Source organism: Sminthopsis crassicaudata, chromosome 2, assembly GCF_048593235.1.
Source record: "Sminthopsis crassicaudata isolate SCR6 chromosome 2, ASM4859323v1, whole genome shotgun sequence".
Classification (NCBI taxonomy): domain Eukaryota; kingdom Metazoa; phylum Chordata; class Mammalia; order Dasyuromorphia; family Dasyuridae; genus Sminthopsis; species Sminthopsis crassicaudata.
This window is the reverse complement of record NC_133618.1, coordinates 289,171,757-289,190,518: the sequence shown is the minus strand read 5'-3', so window position 1 is coordinate 289,190,518 and position 18,762 is coordinate 289,171,757. Positions and strand designations below refer to the sequence as shown.

The window sequence follows — 18,762 nt, the reverse complement described above, 5'->3', positions numbered from 1 at the left end:
TGCAGCTAGGAATAAGCCTATACTGTCTCCTTGTCTGAATATAGTAGATACCTGTGCAAAGCTTTAATTTTTGAAGATCAGTAACTTGATCGTATTACAATGTTTCATATAACAAGCACTCCCTTCTTTAAGGGAAACTCGATAGAAAATTGCTACATGCTCTTATAATATATTTTGAATTTTGGCTACTGTGATATGCCTCATCTCCCAGTTTAAGGTTATAGAGCAGGATCAATGTCTTTTTCTTTCTACTTTCTTCTAGGACATTGGTCATAGTAGTTGCCTAATAAATGCTCAAACAATGAAGGAATGAACATTAAAATCTCAGATTTCTAAAAAGACAAATCTGGAGATTACTACTTGCTGAACATAGAAATTTATCACTCTTTCTTTTAATACAAAATTTCCTTAAAATGTGTACATTTAAACATTTATTGAGTAGTTACTAATGTTAAGCCTTTTAAGGGATCTAATTTCAAAATGCCATTTTTTATGAAGCTGTTTCAGAACCAATTACAATCTCTGGGGATTACGTCTAGCCCTGTGACTGCATACACTAGATCCATCTGCCACCCTGCTCCTTTTAAGCATTCTGGCGAGAATGGATCCTGGAGGACGCTCCTCAAAGTAGTTCTTGTTCTTTTGTATGAAATATAGAACAAGGCTTTGAAAACTACAGGATTATTTTCCTATGTAAGGCTGTGGAAACCAAGGCAGGCAAATATTCTTTCAACAGAGTCATATGTCAAAACTTTTGGAAATCAATATAAACTTATGTGAAAGAAGTCCCTAAAGTATTCATACCCTTTCACCCTGTTTACAGATGAAAAGACTGAGGCTTTTAATGGCATATATGTTTTTTCCCAATGTTATAATGAAGTCACTTAAACAGAATTGCTTTCACCAGCTCAAACTCATTGTTCTATTGAAAAACTGCTCTGCTCTTCAGAGGTTACAGGTGGGAAAAAGAGAGAGAGAAAGAGTGATAGAGAGAGAGAGAGAGAGTGAAAGAGGAGAGAGAAAGAGAGAGAGAGAGAGTGTGATAGAGAGAGAGAGAGAGTGATAGTGATAGAGAGAGAAAGAGGAGAGAGAAAGAGAGAGAGAGAGAGTGTTAGAGAGAGAGAGAGTGATAGTGATAGAGAGAGAGAGAAAGAGGAGAGAGAGAAGAGAGAGAGAGAGAGAGAGAGAGAGAGAGAGAGAGAGAGAGAGAGTGAGAGAGAGAGAGAGAGAGAGAGAGAGAGAGAGAGAGAGAGAGAGAGAGATGGAGAGAGAGAGAGAGAGAGTGATAGAGAGAGAGAGAGAGTGATAGTGATAGAGAGAGAGAGAGAAAGAGGAGAGAGAAAGAGAGAGAGAGTGATAGAGAGAGAGAGTGATAGTGATAGAGAGAGAGAGAAAGAGGAGAGAGAAAGAGGAGAGAGAAAGAGAGAGATAGAGAGAGAGTGATAGAGAGATAGATAGATAGACAGAGAGAGAGATAGAGAGAGAGAGTGATAGAGAGATAGATAGATAGACAGAGAGAGAGAGAGAGAGAGACAGAGAGAGAGACAGAGAGAGAGACAGAGAGAGAGACAGAGAGACAGAGAGACAGACAGAGAGATAGGGATACACAGAGAGAAACAGAGAGATGTGCACACATACACAGAGACTGAGACATGGAGGGGGGTAGAGAAACAAAGTACACAAGTGTATTTTTATTCAATATTAAAAAGCTTTTCATTCCTTGCAACTGTGATTTTTTTTTTGCATGAAATAATTTAGCAGTGTTGAATATGTCAATTTAAACTGATCAAAGTCAGTGCTTGTCAAACTTTCACAAACCTTTGACTTAATGGGAAAACTGACAACAGGTTTATCAAATGCTGGCAGTGTGGATGTAGTCAATAGAAACTTGGATGTTGGAGGGTCTGGGGAATAACTGGACAAATTGTGTGCATGAATAGAATGATATATTATAAAGACACAAAAGATGAATGATGAATATAACAACTAGAGAAACCTGGATAGACTTTCTAAACAGATAACAGATGAAAATGAGTAGAAAAAAGATATTGCCACACATGTGATGACAATAGTCAAACAGGTCTGTGATCTTATTTATTTGGAATTCCCTTCATTTATACAGATTGCAACCTATTCACGCTTGACCATCCTGTACAACTCTCATCCATGCTTTGTCCAAGCATGTCCAAGCTTTTTGTTTTATTTTTTAAAAATGGAATCCATTCTATCTTCAACATAAAGAAGATCCAACTCACTTCCAGTTGATCAATGATGGACAGAAATAACTGCACCCAGAGAAGGAACACTGGGAAGTGAATGTAAATTGTTAGCACTACTGTCTATCTACCCAGGTTACTTATACCTTCGGAATCTAATACTTAATGTGAAACAAGAAAATGGTATTTACACACATATATTGTATCTAGGTTATACTGTAACACATGTAAAATGTATGGGATTGCCTGTCATCTAGGGGAGGGAGTAGAGGGAGGGAGGGGAAAATTTGGAAAAATGAATACAAGGGATAATGTTATAAAAAAATTACTCATGCATATGTACTGTCAAAAATTTATAAATAATAAAAAAATTGGAATCCACTCAAGGGGCACAAAGCTTCTTCATTTTCTTCTATTATTGCCAGAGTGTCAGTCTCTCTGGTCAATCTCCCTGTTCTCTTTCATTCTTGCCTTAGTGACTATAGTAGTCCATATTTCCTCTTCATTATATTATTAAGTTTTAAACTTGTGTTCTTCTCTATATATTTTTAATTCAAAATTTCTTTAAAATATGTTCATTCAAATGCTTGTTTCCAATTGATTATATTTTGCAGACTGCTCATACCCACCATGCATGTATCTTTCCATTGCTCTCTATATGATACTACTTTTAGTTTTGGGGAAATAGGGGAACTTCATGTCTCACAGTCAACACAGCCATAATAATAAAATGACTACAGAAATGTAAAAAAAAAACCAACACTTAGAGACATTAGGATACAGATCAGTGTTAGCCAGTCTTGGTTCCAGAAGGGATCAAGATTATATCTCTCTCTTCTCAGTAGAGAGATAATAAACTTTAAGTGTGTCAGAAACTGCATGTTGTTAAGATATGTATTAGTTTGTTTTACTTAAGCAAAGAGAGGATTCTATGTGAATGGGAGGTGTTATAGAGAACTGTTAGCAATATAAAGAAAGCACATTAACAAAAACTTCATGAGGAAGAAATAATCAGATGGAAACACAGATATTATTAGTCAAGTAACATCCAATGAATAAGTCATAGTGTTTATAAAGTGCCTATTATAGTCGATAGTTAATATGTACTTATTAAGCATGTACTACCATGTGCCAGTACTCTGTTAAGCACAAGAGATATAAAGAAACCAAAGGATAGTCCTTATTTTCTATTACAGTCTATTGGTGGGACAAATGCAAACAACGATATAACCAGCAAGATATAAATTGGGGATAATCTCAGAGAGAAGAAACCTTAAGTTTATGGGGGTCTAGGACAGGTTTCTTTTTTTTTTTTTTTTTTCTTTCTTTCTTTATTTTTATTTTTTTATTCATTTTTCCAAATTATCCCCTCCCTCCCTCCACTCTCTCCCCCTGATGGCAGGTAATCCCATACATTTTACATGTGTTACAATATAACCTAGATACAATATATGTGTGTAAATACCATTTTCTTGTTGCACGTTAATTATTAGCTTAGGACAGATTTCTTGCAGAATATGGGACTTTAGCTGAGACTTAGAAGAAACTAGAGAAGCCAGGAGGCAGAGATGTTCCAGGTATGGGAGATAGCCAGTGTAAAATGGTTTAGGTCCCATGGCTCTTTCTTCCTATTGCTGTTGACACTATACCAGTCTATCATTTAATAGAAAATAAAAGTTGATATTTAGAGGAAAAAGAAAAGAAAGAACATTGGGGTGGGAATCTTAACTCTTATTTTTTAATAGCAGTTTATTCGTAACCATCTCACTAGGTAGGTGGTGAAATAATAGAAATAATTATTTCTATTGATTTTCTAAGAGATTAAGCAAACTGCTAGGATCAAGCATTTGGACAGGTTGGTAAATACTTAATGTTTTTCATTCATTCATTTATTCACTCCACCCATTCTCATCTTAAAAGATCTCCCATTCTAAACCACAATTTTGAGAAATAGTACTTAATTGCCCACTTTAAGTCACACAACTAATTAGTGATCTAATAAATGCTATTTATTCTAAACAATGCTAAATATTCTTTCTATCCAACTATACTATGCTTTCTCCTTTTTTGTCTTTAAAATAAGAAAATTAGACTAGGAGCATTAAAAAAGAGAAACTATAAAGACAGAGTCGGAAGGAGAAAGAAAATCCCAAACTAGGGAGTGAAGTGATTTTCTCAAAGCCTGTTGGAAAGAAGTTCCCCAGCCCAAGCTAAGAATTGGGTTGGAATCTCAAAAAAGCTTGTGAAGAGACGTAATTTCAACCAAGAACCTCATTTGGTTGCCTGTAAGTGCACCTTAACCATCAATCATCGGCTCTGAAAGTAACGGGAGGAGTCTTCATGCCAGCATCAATTTGGTGGGGAGTGGGGAGGTAGGAGCTGGAGGCAGAGAGGAAGGGGGAGCTGGCTCCAAGAGATTACTCTTTTGTGATTGAAAAACAAATATTGCTGCAAGAGAACAAAGCCCACCTGATCCTGCTATTAGGGCTGGCTGCTGCTAGAGCAAGGAGGAAGACAAGGCTGAGATGGAATGGTTAATGGCTATTTCAGGAAACCACAGTTCTCATCTTCATTTCCCTTAGGGGCAGGGGTCAAGATATTAATCATTTAAAATATTTATGAAGACTGCAGGCAAAATTCTCCCAGAAAATGGACTCTCTCATAGTAACAGGGTAGAAGTCAGACCCAGAGCATCTACACAGTGCTGGCGTGTGAGGAGTTTTCAGTTAAATAGGAAGGCTGATTTTGGAGAGAGCACTGGATTTAAAGTCTGCGGGGCTCAGATCCCACCTCTCACAATGACATATTCACCTCTCTGAGACTCAGTTTCCACAGCTACAAACGGGGGAAGATGAATACAGGCGCCACTTGCCTTGGAAGGGTTGTTCACAGCAAAGTGCTTTCTAAACCTCACAACACTATAGAAATCTGAGTTTCGGTTGTTAATGGACTTTTAGGAACCAGGAGGCAAAAACCCTGGGGTGGAACAAGGACATGAGCTGAGTAACAATCATCTCAGTTTTATGGGCCTTCAGTTTTCCTATTCCGGAAAATAAATAATTAGACCTGAATAAAGATTTTTAATTCTTTTTTTTTTTTTTTTTTTTTTTGAAGGGGGGGAGTTTGTGAAAGTCCACTCAGGGCAGTCGGATAAAACCCATCTCTTCTCCAAATCGTTGCCTTAAAGTCTATTATAAAAAATTATGTATTATAAAAAATTCAAATAAAAATATTTTTATTTAAAAATTTTTATTTAATTTTTATTATTTAAATATTTTATTTATTTAAATAAATAAAAATAAACTTTAAAAATTCAGCAGAAAACCAAGATGTAATTTCCCTCTTATCCAAGTTCATGGATTCCCTGAAATCTATCTATAATTCCTATGTGGATAACAGGTAAAGAACTCCTGAACTAGATGAACTTTATATTCTTCCCAATGTCGTTGTTCCTCCCTAGTAGAAAGGGAGCACCCCATGTCCTGAGCTGGCAGGCTAAGTCCTGAGAGGGACTTAGTGCCCTAAAAGAGTTAATTAGCCTGAGGAGGAGACGTGGGGTTGGGAAGGGAGTGGAGTTAGGGGAGATACCACGTGGCATGGGGGGCACCATGAGGCAGAAGTGGGCTGATATAAAGGAAGGTTGCAGCAAAGCTTTGGGCCATTTTAATCTCAAGGGCTTGACATCATTTGGATTTCTGACTTAAGAAGGTGGGACCAAGGAACTACACTGATCTCCATAATCAGAGCCTTCTTCCTGCTTACCTAAGGGACAAATTTTTATCAATTCTTCTGCTAACTACATCTGACATTGAAGACCTCATCAGAGACAAGGGGGATAATGCCATGACATGCAAATGAATTGGATTTAGGTGAGGGAGTGCTGTGCAAGGTCCCTGATTCTGTCCTCCAGAGCCATCTGGACAAATGGAGATGGCCCTGGATGCAGTGGGAGACCTGGGCCTTAATAAGCTAAGGTCTTCAACCGGTCTCAGTCTGAATTAGGCCACAGTCAGTGGTTAAGGCTAGGCAGCAATTGAGGCAAAGAATCCCCTTTTTCACCTAAAAAAATCCCAATGCTAGAATACTATATTTTAAAATCCTTTCTACTTCTAAAACAGCCTTTGAACTTATTGAAATTTCTGTTAAGAAATTTCAAACAACAAGCATCCAGAATCTTCTCCCCTCTGTAAAATCCTGCTTTTCATTTCTTCTTTCCTGAACTTCCTGAGTTCACAGAAGTATGGAATTTTAGTGTTGAGAGAATTCAGAGATCATGTTTTTTTTGTACCAGTCAGGAGGTTGGACAAGTATACGTTAAATGGTCACATGAAATGATCTGAATAATGAGACACTTATCTTAAGGCCAGTTTACTATGTTCACATGTACATTCTTAAATAAGTTAAATAAAATTCCAATCCCCTGGGACTGGAAGAGAGGGAGTGGGGAGATGAGGGGAGATGGGGTCAGTAAGGTGAAAGATCCCAAGTTTAGAACATATAGAACAGGGAAAGAGAAGAACCCCTTATTTTCTTTCTGATTCTCTTCCAAAGATTTTTCCTTCTCCTATAAAAACACAGCAACATAGCAAATATTTATAATTATAGTTTTCGTTCACCACGCTTCTATGGACAGAAGAAATAAGCAAAATCAGGAAAACAATATATACAATGAAAACAACAAAGTAAACAGAAAAGAACAATAACATAAAACTGAATACTATGTAATTATGACTAAGTTTGGCTCCAGAAAAAAGATGAAAAAATGCACCTCCTTCCCTTCTTTGCAGAGGTGGAGGACCTTAGATGAGGATTACTGTATATACCATCAGACTCAGATGATATATTGGCCAGTTTGGCTAAACTTTTTCTCTCTGTTTTAAAAAAATTATTATTAGGGATTTTTGAGGCAACTAGGTGTCTGAGTAGATAGTGTTAAACCTAAAGGAAGACCTGAATTCAAATCCACATTCAGCTGCTTACTAGCTATGTGACAATGGAAAAGTTGTTTAATCTCTTTCCACCTCTGTTTCCTCATTTGTAAAGGGGGGAAGAGAACAAGCATTTATTAATGTCTACTACATGCCATTGTGATAGGCATTCTACAAATCTTATTTCATTTGAGGCTAATAATAGCATTTTCTTCCCACAATTGTCATTAGGATAAAATGAGATAATATTTGAATTTTATAAATCTTAAAGTACTACATATATAAATATTGACTTTTATTATTATTATAATTATCATTAATGGTTCACTGGCTGAGAGAGAAGAGAGATTTATTTTAAAATTAGGGTAATGTTTTTTAAAATGTACATTTAAAAAAAATAACAACCAAAAACTCATTTCCCTTTGGGTGGGGTTGACAAAACAACATAACCACTTTTCCCCTTTCCCCATAAATATTCGGAATCATACACCTGAAAAAGAATTTTGTGTACTTCAAAGTAATCACCTGAAGAGTCGTGGACTTATTCTAATGAGGGTGCCATTATTCAAAATATGTCTAGACTCCTCCTTGTGTATGGTCTTCAAAATATATAGCAGTGACATAAGAGAGGGTTTACTTAGCCCCTGATCATAGAAGTAGAAGTAAAAGGTAGAAGCTTCAGGAACAGATTCTGCTTTAATAAGAGGGGAAAAGTCCTAAAAATCACAGCCAAACAAAATCCAAATCAGTTAACTTGATTGTGAATCCCCCAAACCTACAGATAATGAAGTAGAAGATGACCACTCTGAAGATGTTGTACTATGGGATTCACGATTCAGGTATCTGTTAGACAAGGTGACTTCCAGGGTCCCTCTCCTGAGACATTTCCCCTGCACTATTGAAAAGCCCAGTTCAGATCTGTATAGATCAGAGCAGAGTGTATGTGGTAGACTGTAGTGAAGAGAGCAAAAAGATTGGGATCAGAATTCCACTTTTGTTACATTTTACTATTTTTAATAATGAGTAATTACTATTACTAGTTATGAATTTGGAATTGCTAGTTATTACAAATTACCATTTGATTATGGTAAGCAATCTGATATAGATTATATATAGGCAATTACATAAAACATATTTCTGTAAAAGAAAACTTGAACCAATATAAAATAAAGGGAGGAAAAAAAGGAAGGGGATGCTAAGAAAGACATGAAGAAAGGAAGGAAGAAAAGAAGGAAGAGAAAGAAAGAAATATGTTTCAGTCTGTCTTTAGGAGATGGATATCATTTTTAAATCACAAGTCCTTTGGGATTGTCTTGGATCATTGCATTGCTGAAAATAGCTAAATCATTCACAATTTTTCATCATGCAATATTGCTGTTACTGTGCACAATATCCACTGGTTTTGTTTTATTCACTCTGCATCAGTTCATTTAAAGTCTTTTCAGATTTTTCTGAAATCATCTTGCTCGTTACAATAATATTCCATTACAATCATATGCCACAAAGTGATGGGCAATGGGTTTTTCTTTTTGACCCTACCATTATAATAAAAACACAGGACGAATCATTCAATGATGCAGTCTGCTTAAAGGTCTGCAAATCATAGGAATATAGGTTTAGATTTAGACCTAAGTTTCTAGTGTACAAAAGCACGTGACCTTCCTTTTACAGATGAGAAAATTGAGAATCAGAGAGGTTAAATCACTTGATCAATGTCAGTCAATGCCCAGCCTGGCATTCAAATTAGGGCTGGCAGTTGAACCAAGGGGAACTCTGATTCTAAATTCAAAGTGCTTTCCACTATATTACACTACTTCTTATATATCTGAATTTCCTAGGGTGACTTAGAGTGATATTGGTAAGAGGTGTAATAACAACAATAATAATGATGACTCTTAGCCTTTACATAGCTAATAACAGCCAATATAAATTTATATAGAGCTCTGCAGATGTTACTTAATTTAATCTAATATGCAAAAAACAAACTGTTTGTTTTTTAGAATACAGAAAATCCTAATAAACTCCTGGAGTGTCTGTGTCCTAGATTTGTAACTCCTTGATAGGTGCTCATCATCATCTTCATCACCATCATCATCATCATCTCCCCCATGGCCATATTGTTTTACTTTCTTTTTCAGGGGACAGCATATAATCCTTCCATGTACTTAATGGATAGGGACCCATCAAGCAAACATACCAAGTTTTTTTATTCAGCATTTTCTTTGTTGCCATTATCTGAACAGGCTAAGGATTGGGTAACACAGGGAAATTTCCATGTGGGGATGCCCTCCACCTGCCTCTCTTTAATTAATTCAATGGTTCTCAAACTGTGGTCCATGAAGTCAATACTATGTTCATAATTAATAAAATGTTTTAATTTTTTAATATGATAAATATCAATAGCCTTTATTTAAAAAAAAAAAAAAAAAAGCTCTTTGGGGAAGATATGTAAAATTCTGAGTACATTTTATTCACTAAATCAAACTACTCAGTTTACTGGAGCACACAGAAATTAAATGACTTGACCAAGATCTCCTAAGTAGTAGATGTCAGGGATTTGTATCCTGAGGTCTGTGAATTTATTTTACAAGGTTATAACTGTATTTCAACATAATAATTGGTTTCCTTTAAATGTTTCCTAAAAATATTATTTAGGGGCCTTCACCTGACTTTCGAGAGTTTATGATATTTTAAAAAAAGAAACCCTACATTAACTAATGTATTATTTAGTGGAAGAAAAAGAGATCGGGTGGTGGTAGAAGGATGTGTCTGATTTTACAGATGAGAAACTGAGGTACAAGGAGGTCTTACCCAAGGTCACATATAGAATAAATGGCAGAGCGGGAATTTAAACTCCAATCGGCCAGCTCCAACTTCTGCTGTACCACATTGCCTCACAGTGACACACGAAGAGCACCAGCCTTGTGTCAGGAGACCTGCTCAATACCCACCTTTGTCACTTAACACTCTTTGGCCATGGGCAAGATTGATTACTCTAAGTCTCAGGTTCCTCAGGATTCACTGAGGATAATAATGTGGCTGGTCTCATTACGATGCTGTGAGAACCAAAGAAGCTGAATGGGTGGGAAAGTATTTGGAATCTGTAAAGGTAAATTTGGAAGGTCAGACTTTGTCACCATTCCCTAAAACTGCCTTTTCCACCCTTGCCTCTCTCACTTAGAGGTTGCTATGGTAGTGAGGGAAATCCTGAGTGGATTAGAGGTTCCTTTCTACTTATATTTCCAGGCCACCAATATAGCTTTTTTTTTTTTTTTTTTAAAGCCAAAATTAGATCAAAATTGAACTGAATAAGGGCAAAAGGGAGAGATTAAAGGGAGGCTGATGGCAGGCTATTTGATGGATGAGGATAATCAAAGACTTGATTTTACTTCGTTTTCTTACATGTAATACACACTCAAAGACTTGATTTTACTTCGTTTTCTTACATGTAATACACACTTTCCCACTACTTAAGTGAAGAGAGCCATAGGCTCTGCAGAGGGGAATCTCCCCAAGATGTCAGGGAAGAAATAATTTTCTCTGTTGTCTCCTTCCCAAATGACTTCTCCAGTTATGATGAATGAAGATGTTTTGTGAGATATAAAGTTTTTAATAGAGATATACTTCCTCTTAGATACTGAACTTTTGAAACCTTTTAATTAGTCTTATTTCCTTTGGGGAAAGGAGGCTGTGGATTGAATTTTTAAAAACTCCTTGAACACACTCTCTCTTCTTCTCCGTCCTTTTCTCTCTTTCCTCTCCCTCCCCCCTCAATCATTATTTAATTCTATTAAAAATAATCAATACTCTAAGTCCTATAAAATTATTATAAGTCCATCAGAATAAACCTGGGAAGCTGGACCCATGTGATATATTAGAAAGAACAATGAATTTGGAGTCAAAGAACCTGACTGGCCATATGATCATTGGTACTCTTGAACCTGAAGTTTCTCAGCTGTAGTGATAATGGACTACCTTCCTTATAAGACTGTTATTTTACATAGAAATAGGGAAAAATAAAATATTAAATACATTTTTAAAAAATTAAAAAGCATTGTTGTAAGGAAAACAATTTTCAAATTTAATTATAATTTCAAATATCACAAAAACCATTTTTATGTCTATATCTATCTAACACACACATATTTTGGAAACTACATCTCAATATCTCAAGGAGCCATAAATCCAACCATAGGGGAAAAGACAATGATTGTGATTTCCCTTATAGAATCTCAGAGTTGGAAAAGACAAGGAGGGGGGCACCTAATCCAATCAACACCTTTGCCATGAGTCAGGTAACAGGGAACTCTACATGTAGGGATGCTTCTATCTGTCCATCTTAAATTAATGCAATGATTTTCAAAATGTGTATTATGAGGTCAACAGCATTTTCATAATAATACTAAGATATTTATGGTAAATATAAATAATGCACATAAACAAAAGTTGATTGGGGGAGACCTTCACTAATTTTTAAGAGTATAAGTGATCCTTGAGACCAAAAAGATGGGAGGTATTTCACAAAATTAAAAAAAAACATAAAGAGAGATATTACATTTTTAAACTAAGTTAATATATGGCCTGCAGGGATCCTTATATATGAATTAGTAGTCCACCTTTCTGGATTTGAATTTTTTTGTCATCGTTGTTCAGTTGTTTCAGACTGTGACCCTACTTGGGTTTTCTTGGCAAAGACATGAGAGTAGTTGCCATTTTCTTGAAACTGAGGCAAATAGGGTTAAGTGACTTGCCTAGGACCACACAATTAGCAGTGTTTGAGGCCTGATTTGAACTCAGAAGAAGAATCTTCCTGACTGCAAATTTGGCAGTCCATCCACTGTTCCATCTAGCTGCCCTTGAGTTCGACACTAATGTTTTATTATTTTTTTGCTTGTGCTTAAAAATATCCAATGATAAGACATAAAATGAAAGAATTTTTACAAACAACTTTGCAAAACTTAAAATGCTATGTAAATGTGAGTTGTTAGAGAAGCATCTATGCCAGAAGATGTAAAACTAAGGTCTATGAACTTAAAAAAATTGATAATCTCATTTCATTACCATGGGTTTCCTTTATAATACTATGTAATTTATTTTATGTTTCACTCTAATGCCAAAGGGATCCACAACACAAACACAATCTGTCTTTTTTAAAGTATTTTCTTTTTCTAAAGACACACAAAGATAGTTTTCAATGATCACCTTTCAAAATCTTGTTCCAAATTTTTCTCCCTTTCCCCCCACTTTCCTTTCCTTTGCAGCAATCAATATAGATTAAACATGTGCAATTCTTTGTCTTTTAAAAATGTTTAATAATAACTTTTTATTTTCAAAATACATGCAAAGACAGTTTTCAATATTCACTCTTATAAAACCTTATATTACAAATTTTTCTCCCTCCCTTCCTTACTTCCTCCTCTCTCAGATAGCAAGTAATCCAATATGGGTCCCTATCTGTCACTCTGCACAAGAAAAATGATCTGCCTTAATAGATGGTCTTTATAACTTACTATGGCTGAAAAAAATACATCATTCTGTGGTCCACCTTTGGTCCACCTTGCTGAACTTAGACTGTAAGATCCTTGAGGGCAAGAGTTGTGTTAGTTTTATTTTTGCATCTCTAGCAACAAGCATAGTGACTGGTTGTTGAGTCATTGCAACTGTGCCCAATTCTTCATGACACCATTTGAGTTTTCTTGGCAAACACCAGAGTGGTTTGCCATTTCCTTCTCCAGCTCATTTTACAGATAGAGATACTGAGGCAGACAGGGACACAGTTAGTAAATGTCTGAGACCAGAGTGCAGTTCAGGAAGATGAATCTTACTAATTCCAGGCCCATGGAATCCACCATGATTGATGGGTTGATTGATTAACTAGGCTGGATCTTATAGAGAGCAGATAAATTTATATCACTATATCCAGTTGGAGTAGGACTTGCAGAGTTTTCAAAATCACACAAGATCTTCTCCTTACCAAAAGCAGTATTATAATAATGAAAACTAAATGTTCCACAAATTCAAAGGGAAAAAATCTTTCTTTTGCCTCCAATGACATCTTTAAAAATAAGTTCTCTAAGAGTTAATGGCACATTTTAATAGCAGTAGTCTGATCTTATAGTAACCTCTTCCCCTTCCTAATTATGAGTAGAAATAAAAAATAATTAGATTTTAAAATAGGATTAACTGGAATGAATTAAAAAGAGAGAAAAAAGAGGGAGGGAGGGGAAAATCTGGAAAAATGAATACAAGGGATAATGTTATAAAAAAATTACTCATGCATTTATATTGTCAAAAAATTTATAATTATAAAATTAATTAAAAAAGAGAGAGAGAGAGAGAAAGGTTTGAAAGGAATTCATCTTTCTTCTGGCAAGGGCCAAGAGAGATTTAAGTTACCTGAAGTAAATTCAGTTCTGTTAATATAACAGAAACAATTATCCAAAAGCTAACACCTTAAAACTTCTGGGAAGCATCAATATAGGCTGTTTCAAATAGCACTGAAGCAGTGAGGAGGGAGGAAAATGACAGAATAGGAAATGATGAATATACTGAGGAAGGGGAAACCGTAGCAGGTATGGGAGAGGGAGGGAAGCAGGAAAAGCTTATTTCTCTGGGAATATAATGTAATTCTCAACAGAAACATGATCAATTATGGGGCCTAGATAATAAAAACTCGGCCTAGGGTCCTCATGGCAGGCTTCTGCAGGTGTCTCACCGGTGACCGGTTTGATTTTATGTGAAGGCAGAAATCAAAGCCATTTTATCCATAAAAAGAGTACCATAGGGCAAAGGTGTAGTTCTTTTTTTCCTCATGAGACTAACTCTGCTCCACCAGGCAGCAGGGAGTCACTAACAAATCTGATCTTGACAGAGTGCTAATTCAATTTCTTTGGATCAACCTGAGGAGAAAGGCTGCCAAGTATGATTATCTCAGCTGCATGGTGTGGCAGCTTATAAAAAGACCCAAAGACTAAACTCTATTAAATCCACTTAACGCAGGTATTGTAAAGGTCTCGTGTTAATGAAGTTCGCTTAAGATCTGCCTGGAAATGTTCATGAAAGCAGGATGATCTTGAGCAGAAATTAATACTAATTAGTAAATTTGGTTTAAATGAACTCTATGGGACTTGGAACAAGTCCTTTTATATTCACCAGGCAGTAAGAGACTGTTTCTGCAACCCAAGCAGCTGCAGACTTAGGGGAAGTAGGACTGGGGGTGAGGGGCAATGACGAATGAAGAAGGAAGGAAAGACTCATTTTCAGAAATCTACACAATTTTCTGAATCCGAATAGGTCCCTTCCAACTCAAAGGAAAGAGAGATTTAAGTTCCCTGGAGAAAACTCAGTTCTGTCAATATAACAGAAACAATCATCCAAAAACCATATATATATGAAAGGAGGAAAATAATAAGCTAGGAAATGATTAACATACTGAGAAAGATGAAGCATATTATGGGCACATTGTGATTCTCTGATTCTCTTCGGCATATTGTCAAGGAATAAGGAAAGGTAGAAACAATAGTCAGGAAAGATCCTATCTCTGAGGATGGAGAGTATAATGACATCAATGTGTTAAAATTCAAATGTATACGTTCCCTATCACCTTATGGTTTGCATCACACAGTACACAATTTCCTCATGTCTTATTACTATAAAAATCCACTTTAGTCATGAAACTCACGTCTTCCTTCTGTATCGCTAGAAGAGAGATTCACTACTCCTTGTATCCCTCTTTTCTTGGATACTCTATTATAACAGAATAAGTGAATGAAAAAGCATTTATTAAGTATTTAATGTGTGTTAATCACAACAAAAAGAACTATTCTTAAAATCAGGTGACCAAAGATCCAATTTCAATTCTGTGACTAAGTTTAATTTTGATAATTACTTAAGTATTTGTCTTTGATAGACCTCAGTTTTTTCATGTATAAAATGGTATGAATAATCTTTTATTTCTTACCTCATGTGGCTATTTTGGGCAATATTATATAATTTTTATATAAACATTATATATCATATATATATATAGATATGGTATATGTAATACAAACATCATAAATATGTAATATTATAGAAGTACCATAATTATATAAGTATTTTTAAATGTATATATTACTTATAGGCACATATTACATATATTATAATACTTATTCTGCTCTACTAAAGTGACCTTGGATTTTCAAAGGTATGTCAGAGAAATGAAAAATCTGGCAAACCCTACCAAAATTCAAAGACTATATACAAACTTGTGTTTATCAACTGAGATGCATCTTAGATAATTTAGATAGAATCATTATCAAAAGATTGGACCAAGGGTGGAAAAAAGATTTTTTTGGCTATAACAACGTACACACACTTATCTACTAAAAGCATGAGTGGGAGGTTGTGGCTTATATTGGGAGAGTGAGTGGCTCAATCAGTGAAATATAAGATCCTCAAGGAATTGTAATGTAACTATTATATGCATGAACTATCTCCAGGCTTCAATCTGTTGCTCATTTAGTCAAACAAATACAAGGCAAGGAGATGGTCACAGTGGAGAGATTGCTCTAAGAGTTAGGGAGACCTAAACTCCAATCTGGCCTTTGTCAAGTCACTTTTGCCTCAGTTTCCTCCTCTGTCAAATAAACTGGAGAACCTGGAGGATCTTTGCCAAGAAAACTCCAAATGGGGTCATGAAGGGTAGGCCATGACTGAAACAATTAAACAACATTGTTGTTATTATTAACAAATATTCACTGTTTACTATAGATCAGACCCTGTGGCAAGTGCTTTGTACTAAAGATAGATGAAGACATCATCCTCGACCTTAAGGAGTTTATAATCTGATAGATTCCTTCAAATGAAAAGCTTCTCATATGATGCATGAAAATTAGTGACTATATTAGCTATCAGTGGTCACTGCTTTGACTTGTATCCATCACCCAGCTATCTAGTTCTGTCTATGGCCAGGAATATGGATGTGCAGGTAAAATATAGTGATCTCATTCTCTGAGACTATTTTTTTGTGCTTCCTTAGATGGATCTGCATGGAAGACATGGAATTCTGAGTATCCCTCTAGGATTTTCTTGGCAGAAACCCCAGTTATTGATTTTATATATATCCAGGAAGAATTAGACCAGTACTTACATGGAATTTTTAACCCTAAACCAGAGTGAAGAATCTTATAGAGCAATTGGTCAGGATAATGAGGAGATTGAATTTATAAAACAAATGTTAGCTTAAAGTCACGTTAGCAGGAACAGTTCTGGTTCTTGACTATTTAGAGCAAGGAATTTCTGCATGGGAATAAAATGCCCATTTCTGCCGAGCTTATGGGAGAAAAGTCATCGAGCATTTTTCTCTAGTCTAATGACTGGTACGGTAAAAATCATATCTTAGCCTGAGGATTCCAGAACTGGAAGCAAAGAGGAATTCTGTGATCCCAGAGTCATTGAGCAGTCATCAAGAAAGACCAGCAGGGAGCAAAACCTGGTGGGACCACTGCGGTGACATCATCTGGTGAAATTTCATGTAGCTTTATGTTTAATTTTCCATCTGGTTCTGGGGCTCCTAAACCCATTTCAGAGGGGCTCCACCAAAGAGAACTTACAAAGGTATATGGGCCTGAACCCTTGTAGAATTCTGGGGTTCCCAGAAGCTTTATGACTGCCATGCAAATAAAGAGGGGCAAGGAAGGCCAAAATTATGATCTTTCTCCTCTTTCTGACTTTTCATGGAATTATGTAACTAGCAAAGAGTTCTTTACTACTATTTTGTGTAAAGGGGCTTATATAAGACCTTCAAATACAGAAAAAATTACTAGGGATTGTATAATTAAATAAAATGATGACAGGATCATAGATTGAGAATTGGAGGGAACCAAAAGTCTCTAAATCCAACCCCTTCATTTTATAGGTGAGAAAATCAAGACTCAGAAATTAAGGGACTTTTCTAATTCCCCTGAAATTGGATATGAAACATGATACCAAAAATGTCTGGGATCCCTTTCCCGCTCTGGGCCTGTCTGCACACTTGTAAAATAAGAAGGTGCAATGAGAGCAAGGATTATCAATTTGAAGTGCATGGATTACCAAGGAATCTGTGGAGATTTCAGGGTGGGGGGAGGACAGGGTCCAGGAACATGGATGGAAAAAAATTACATCTTTGTTTTTTTTTTTGCCATCTATCTAAAATTGAACATTTCCTTAATTTTTTTTTTTTTTTTTTTTTTTTTTTGAAGTGGAAAGAGCATTATTGTCTTTATTTTGATTTTAAATTTGAGCTTATGTGTTATCATGGATAAGTCATTGAATCACCCTTGGTCTGTTTTCTTATTTGTAAAATGAAGTAGGTGGTAGAAATAATAAGTTTTCATGTAGCTGTAAGTTTTTGGGCCTATGATTCTAAGATGATTTTGCACTTAACAGAAATGAAGCTTAATAATGCTGAGTCTAATCAAATTCAACATGACTATTAAATGTTAGAGCAAAAGCCAAATCCTTCCTCTTTTTTTTTTTTTTTTTTTTTTTTTTTTTCATTTTGGCATTTTTTTTTTTTTTTATTATATATATATATATATTTTATAATATTATCCCTTGTATTCATTTTTCCAAATTACCCCCCCTCCCTTATTCCCTCCCCCCGACGACAGGCAATACCATACATTTTACATGTGTTACAATATAGTCTAAGTACAATACATGTGTGTGAATATCATTTTCTTGTTGCACAATAAACATTAGAATCCGAAGGTACATGCAACCTGGGCAGACAGATATTAGTGCTAACAATTTACATTCCCCTCCCAGTGTTTCTTCTCTGGGTGTAGCTACCTCTGTCCATCATTGATCAACTGGAAGTGAGTTGGATCTTCTTTATGTTGAAGATTTCCACTTCCATCAGAATACATCCTCATACAGTATTGTTGTTGAAGTGTACAGTGATCTTCTGGTTCTGCTCATTTCACTCAGCATCAGTTGATTTAAGTCTCTCCAGGCCTCTCTGTATTCCTCCTGCTGGTCATTTCTTACTGAGCAATAATATTCCATAACTTTCATATACCACAATTTACCCAACCATTCTCCAACTGATGGACATCCATTCATCTTCCAGTTTCTAGCTACAACAAAAAGAGCTGCCACAAACATTTTGGCACATATATGTCTCTTTCCGCTCTTTAGTATTTCTTTGGGATATAATCCCAGTAGTAGCGCTGCTGGGTCAAAGGGTATGCACAGTTTGATAACTTTTTGGGCATAATTCCAGATTGCTCTCCAGAATGGCTGGATTCTTTCACAACTCCACCAGCAATGTATTAGTGTCCCAATTTCCCCACATCCCCTCCAACATTTGTCATTATTTGTTCCTGTCATCTTAGCCAATCTGACAGGTGTGTAGTGGTATCTCAGAGTGGTCTTAATTTGCATTTCTCTGATCAGTAGTGATTTGGAACACTCTTTCATGTGAGTGGATATAGTTTCAATTTCTTCCTCTGAGAATTGTCTGTTCATATCCTTTGACCATTTATCAATTGGAGAATGGTTTGGTTTCTTATAAATTATGGTCAGTTCTCTATATATTTTGGAAAGAACATTTCCTTAATTTGTGAAGATAGGAAATAAAAACATTATTCTGA

General features: G+C 35.8%; 1 protein-coding gene across 1 annotated transcript in view; it reads right to left on the bottom strand.

The window, feature by feature from the left end:
- The window catches only part of SLC24A4 (solute carrier family 24 member 4), a 240,438-nt gene that overhangs the window by 88,101 nt on the left and 133,575 nt on the right, over positions 1 to 18,762 (bottom strand).